At 37.0% G+C, this 5,910-nt stretch overlaps 1 long non-coding RNA gene across 1 annotated transcript; it reads left to right on the top strand.

The window, feature by feature from the left end:
• Positions 1 to 2,703: 2,703 nt before the first annotated feature.
• On the top strand, positions 2,704 to 4,683 carry LOC134169656 (uncharacterized). Its single transcript, XR_009966978.1, has 3 exons — positions 2,704 to 2,758; positions 3,395 to 3,497; positions 4,363 to 4,683. It is a non-coding gene; the product is annotated as an uncharacterized LOC134169656 (long non-coding RNA).
• Positions 4,684 to 5,910: the final 1,227 nt, after the last annotated feature.

Consider the following 5,910-nt stretch of genomic DNA (forward strand, 5'->3'; position numbering starts at 1 on the left):
AGCACTAATTAAACTCAACATTTCTCCTCTGCATCAGAGAGTGTGCATACATAAAGGGGAAATGATCGAACTCGTCCAGTGCCTTATGATATATGGAAGTTTCATTTAAGAAAATGCCACCCCTTTTCAATATGTGTGTCTTATTTCCCTACACTGTATTTTCCACTTAATATTTTACAGCCAGTAAAAACTGTATTTTGTTATGCAGTTTTACTAAAACAAAGATCTTACTGACCACAGTGAAATTCCCGAAAGGCACTGCCATTGGACCATAGTCTACAGAGGCAGTTATGTAAACCAGCTCAGAATAAGGACATACATTATACTCTGTCATGTATATGTTAGGGTTATTCAAATGTCAAATTCTGGTCTAAATCCAAACTCAAATAAGTTTTGCCCAGACCTCCCTAAGACCTCACTCTTTTAACCCTTCTGGTTTTGTACTAATGTATATCAAGGAGGACTTGCAGAGCACCACCAGCATTACTGGCTGTAATGCTGAGGTCTAGCAGAGCAGGAGCTGGTGTCTTGTTATCTGCAGTAAATTTATCAGAAGATATCAGCAGATAACTTCTCAGTAAAATTATTCAGCAGATTTCAATACAAGTGTGGCAGTTCTGTTAATTTGCATTGCCTAAAAACGTATGGTTTTGTTGCATGTTGTTGGATGTCATAAAAGCTTTCATTTGTGAAACATCTTTTTTCAGAAGTCCCAAAGATGCTAGCAAATGTGAATAACTTAAATCTCTCAGTTTTGGACATATGAAGCTTAGAGATTGCCAATCCATTTTCAGATGCTGTTGAGAGAGAGATGTAAATCAAGTCTTTCTTGTTAGTTTTTGGTTTAGCTTTGGATAAGTCTCTTGCTAGTTTTCTACCTAGTTTTCTTGCTAGTTCTCCCACAGTTTTGTCATCCAGCTACTGGTATGTTTCTCACGTGTTTGACCCAGGCTTTTTATCCTGATGACTCATGGACTACTGAATCCTGGCTGTGGACATCAGGGCTTTGAAATGGACTTCCCATATGCACAATCAAAACCCAAGTTATGTTTCCTGTATTTAAAACAAAAAAAAAAAAAAAAAATAGGAAAACACAACAAACTAACAACATGCAAAATATATGGATAATGAAAACAAGTTTATAATTACTAAATGCAAAGGGAGATATCAAAGCTGTGTTCTTCAAACAGGATATTATTTTGTAATTAAAAAGAACTTCAAAAGAAAAATGCTAAAGACATGATCATTATAATGTGCATTAAGTGGAGCTGAAACACCATTTGAGTAGAATCATGTTTGGTAGCAGGGAGGAGAACTTAGAGGGAAAGAGAAATCAAAACTATTCAGTGCTAAGAGAAACAGGTCCAATTATATTTGGAGAATTGTTTTCTTAATATCAACATCATAAAATTATTCTGTGTTATTTATTTTACAAGTCTTAATTGACAAATATTAGGTGACTGATTCTTGCAACAGAAAAAGTGCTTGGTGGAACATATTCTGAGCTGGTTTGGTTCATGCTTATCATAAAAATGGAAACTACTGGAGCATAAAGAACTCACAAAAAGGAAGCATTACTGTGGATTTAGTACAGTTGGTACTTGATACACTGGCTTGTATTCATCACATATACAGTGTCAAGACACTGCTTGCAATACATCAGATCGTATTACAGGCCGTACGCAAGCATGATATTTAAATTGAATGATGCATCTTGTAGCATTCTGAGTTAATTCTTATATAACAAAGTATAAAAAAAGACAAGTAACATCCATTTCCACATAATCACTCTTTAAACTTATCTCTTTAACGGCATTTTTCTCGTCAGCTTTAAAAAAGCAAGTGTAACTGAGAAGCCACCAAATTTAAAAAGGGTATTACAAAGACTTTTAGTGAGTACAGGCTATTTATCGGCTTTTTGACGGCTATAACCTTTAAGCACTTCACAAACACAAACAGGCTTATTTCACAGCTTCCTGAGATCAGGAAGCATTAGTAATATTCCCATTTACAGACAGCAACCAAAGACATGCAGTGCCATTTGGTGACATGCCGGGAATCTGTGGTGCAGCTGAAAACAGAACCAGATTTCTTTTTTAAGAGTGGCAGTTAAACCAGTAATTTTTAACCATTTTTTGTCCTCTATTAATGGGGCCTCTTTCCCTGTTAAACCTTTCTATCCATCTAGACACCAACAGACAAATACACCCTCCTCTTCAGTATTTAAAGACAACACCAAGGGTGATGTAACTGCCGATGGAGCTCTGGGAATTGAAAAGTTGTGTTTTGCCTTTCTCATTTCACACATCAGGAGCTTTGTTGTTCTTCACTAGCACCATTTCTTTACCTTTCTTGCTCATGATGTAAGCCCACCTTCATGGGGTCACCCCAGAAGCACACAGACATAGCTTACTTAAAACACATTCCATACTTTCCCTGAACAGGAAACGTACGTTTTGATTTATTCTGCTCGATAAGCAGTCCCTAGGAAAACCTTTTTAGTTAATGTTCCATAGGTAAAATAAGAATCCACGTATAGTTTAACTGCTGGTTGCCAGCCCCCTGCAGATACATACTACTTCTGCTTGAAAGGATGCCCTAAAATATATCTTTCTTTTCAAAGTTTTATCAGTATGTATCCTCATTAAAAGGTTCTCTTGTCAAGAATTCTGATTCCCCCCCCCCCCCCCATGTCTTTATGTAAATGATATTCTCCTAAGTCACCAACATGGACTTCAGTAGCTTGCTAGGAGTGGAAGTATGGTAACAAAAATTGAAGAGATTCGTTTAAGTACGTTTGAAATTTGGGCAAAGTTTACTTTTCCCCCCACACACTTCAAAACACCAACAGGCTGTCCTTGGTTTTGGAGCTTCTAGTTTTCAAGGCTCTCACCTTGCAAATCTCCACATATGTGCTTTAATCTTTAAGTGTATACAGACCACAGTCAAAGCATGGGCATATGTGTGCGTAGGACTAGGATGTCGTCTGGCAGATGGTGTCATGGTACCTAGATTTCTTCAGAAGTCAACTGAAGCTTTCCACAATTTCATGGAGATAAATAGGAAAGCAAATTCTGAAAGCATTCTAAAGTGTTATTCACTCAGAATTGCTTACAGGGAATAGCCAGCATAGCATATAGAAAACTGTGGTTAACCTATGAGCTCCATGCTGTGTATGTGAAAGTTGAATGCCAGGGTTTGTCTCTTTATTTAACATTTTGCATGCAAAAACCAAGATATTATACCATCAAAACAAATATTTTCCATACAAGGAAAACACATACATCAAAATCAAGGAGAACAGCCCTGAGTCTTGAATCTTAATATAACTCTTAGCTCATTAACATGAAACTTGGCGGGTTTTGTGCGTCCCAAAATGTCCTTATCTCTGCAGAGCTTCGTGCTGATTGCTGAAGGTGATTTTGAGACAAAACACTTGCATAATGGTATGATACAATTTGTCTTTGTGTCAGAGGGAACTGTTTAAATGACTTGAGGTAAGTCAGCGGAATAGTATAAGCACATGTTTGCCCATAGTCTTACCTGAAGATATAGTTGAGCTTGTATTACAAAGAATTCAGCTGTATAAATACCTCGTGCCATCTGTGTATGGCAGGGGAATTGAGCCAGTAGAAGCTCAAGACCTGTGTCAGTGTTCTCACAGAAGGACTGTTTATGAACAGATGTTATGTGGTGTTTTTCACAGAAAATGGGCTCTGGAGAGAGAAAATGTCTATCAATTACTGAGGTATTATGTATAACAGCAATTTTTAACCTTGAGAAAAAAGTTCTCTGTGAAATATTCAGTGCCGCGACCACTTCCTTTGTGCAAAGTAGCATATGCCCTTGCATATTGGACAAATTCTTTTTAAGATTGCATTTTAAGTTCTTTTGAAGAAAATATATTACATTTTGTAGAACTTATCATCCCCCCAGAAAAAACAAACCAGTGTCCTGACTGGAAAACTTTTACTATTTGCTGTTCTCAAAATCAAGCTGGGTTTTCGAGATTGGGTTCTCGTATACTATGTTTTGTGTTTCACAGACCTATTAATGAATACATGGATTCAAAAAATGTAATCTCCCCAAAAAATTATGAACATTAACTGAATAAAAAAACCCATGTATTCTCAGCTAGCCTCTGCCCAAACCTTGGTAATTAACACTAATATCAGTAGGGTGTTTGGAAGAATGAGGTCTTACTAATAGGGAATAAAGATGAATTTGCTTGAAAGTGTAAAATCAGGTAATATTCTGTAGAATTTAATAATTATTATATGAATGTATTTATTTAACAGATTGCCAGTGCTGGTTCTATTAGACTGGTCATATCTTACTCTCCATTTTTATCCCTTCTGTAAGACTTCAGAAGACCTTTGAACTTGAGCTTTCCAGTATACAGTGTTAAAAATGGAGCCCCCCGGTTACTGCTAACAATTACAGCTATCAGTGTTGTACTGCATTTTACCAATCTGCTCTTGCTTCAGGAGACTAGCCATATCTTACAAAAATGCACTGTTATTAAATATTCTCACATGGGATGTCTATATGTCGGAAGACCCTTATGTGACCTGTGGACAGACACCGTGTTTTGCATAGTATATATACTTTCATTTTCCTCTAGCTTTCTTATTATTTATTCAATAAATCCTTTTTTCTTGCTGACAGCAGTTGTATTTATAAAGCTAAATCCAACACAGCAAAATGTTCATCACTTTATAAACTAAACGCTAATGTTTTATTTATGTGCAATGAACAGAGAAAAAAGAACTGAATTGATGTTTACCTAACAAGCTGCAAAAAAGTGCAGTAACATAATAGTGAAGTTCATAAGCATTCTGGCTTGTAATTTTTGGTGTCAACATTTGAATTGCAGAAAGAGCTTATGCAGACATAGCACGTATACAAGTGCAGTTTAGATCTACATCTATAAAAATAACATCTGTTTAAGCATACATTACATTTAAAAATAACTGTACAGTGATCAGCTGGTTAAGTACAGTTAACCAGATGCCGTTTTAAAGTGCCAGATGGAACAATGAAACTAAGATTGAAAATTAAAAAAATACTGTGAAAGGTCAAATCAATTAAGCAACCTGTTTTGTTGGCATGTAACAGTTAAAAGTAAGTTTAAACTACTTAAGGAGTGGGCAATGTGAAGACGAAGCAGTTAATTTTTAACTTGCTATTTAGAAGAGGGAAAGATAAAATGCCTGCCGTAGTTACAGGGTCCCTTGGCAAGTCTAACAGGATACCAGGAAAATAGACACAGTTAACTAATGTTTGCTTTGTTTGCTTTCAATTTAAAATAAATAATATCTTTCAGGCTTTTAAGTAACATCTCTTACGGCAGCCTGAGATTGTGCAGCACATATGCAAACATCTCTTTCTCCTCCCCTATGACCAGGGGTGAAATCCTTGGCTGAATCCTCGCACTGAGTTTGCTTTCTAGCAGTGGGGATGGTGCCCAGAAGGGACAGGGATGGGCTTGGGAACCCGCTGACACCAGGGGATGCCACGGGAAGCAGCCATCACTTGCACCTTGGCTCTCCAAGCCCTATTTATTTCTGGGAGCTAAGCCCACCTGCATTAGGAACAGCACCTAATAAGAGGGGTAGCATGCAGGTTTGGAAACAGGTGTGCCACTGTGGTTCTCTGAATAAATGACAAACATTTGTAATATTTCACCCACTATTAAGCCAGTGACAGAGAGATATGTGGAAATGAGGTCTTATCATCCTAACCTGTTTTAAGCACACAGGGAAGAATAACGTCTTTGAAATATCAGTGAGCCAATGTGTCTTTTTCTAACCAGCATAAAATTCACAACCTAAATCTAAATTCTGGGCAATGGGACAGTGGTATTCTTGCTTTAATCAGAAAGGTTTAGTAATACCTGCAGGTCTGCTG

Source organism: Pezoporus occidentalis, unplaced genomic scaffold (genome assembly GCF_034315485.1).
Source record: "Pezoporus occidentalis ecotype Australia unplaced genomic scaffold, CSIRO_AGI_Poc_V1 ctg35, whole genome shotgun sequence".
Lineage (NCBI taxonomy): Eukaryota > Metazoa > Chordata > Aves > Psittaciformes > Psittacidae > Pezoporus > Pezoporus occidentalis.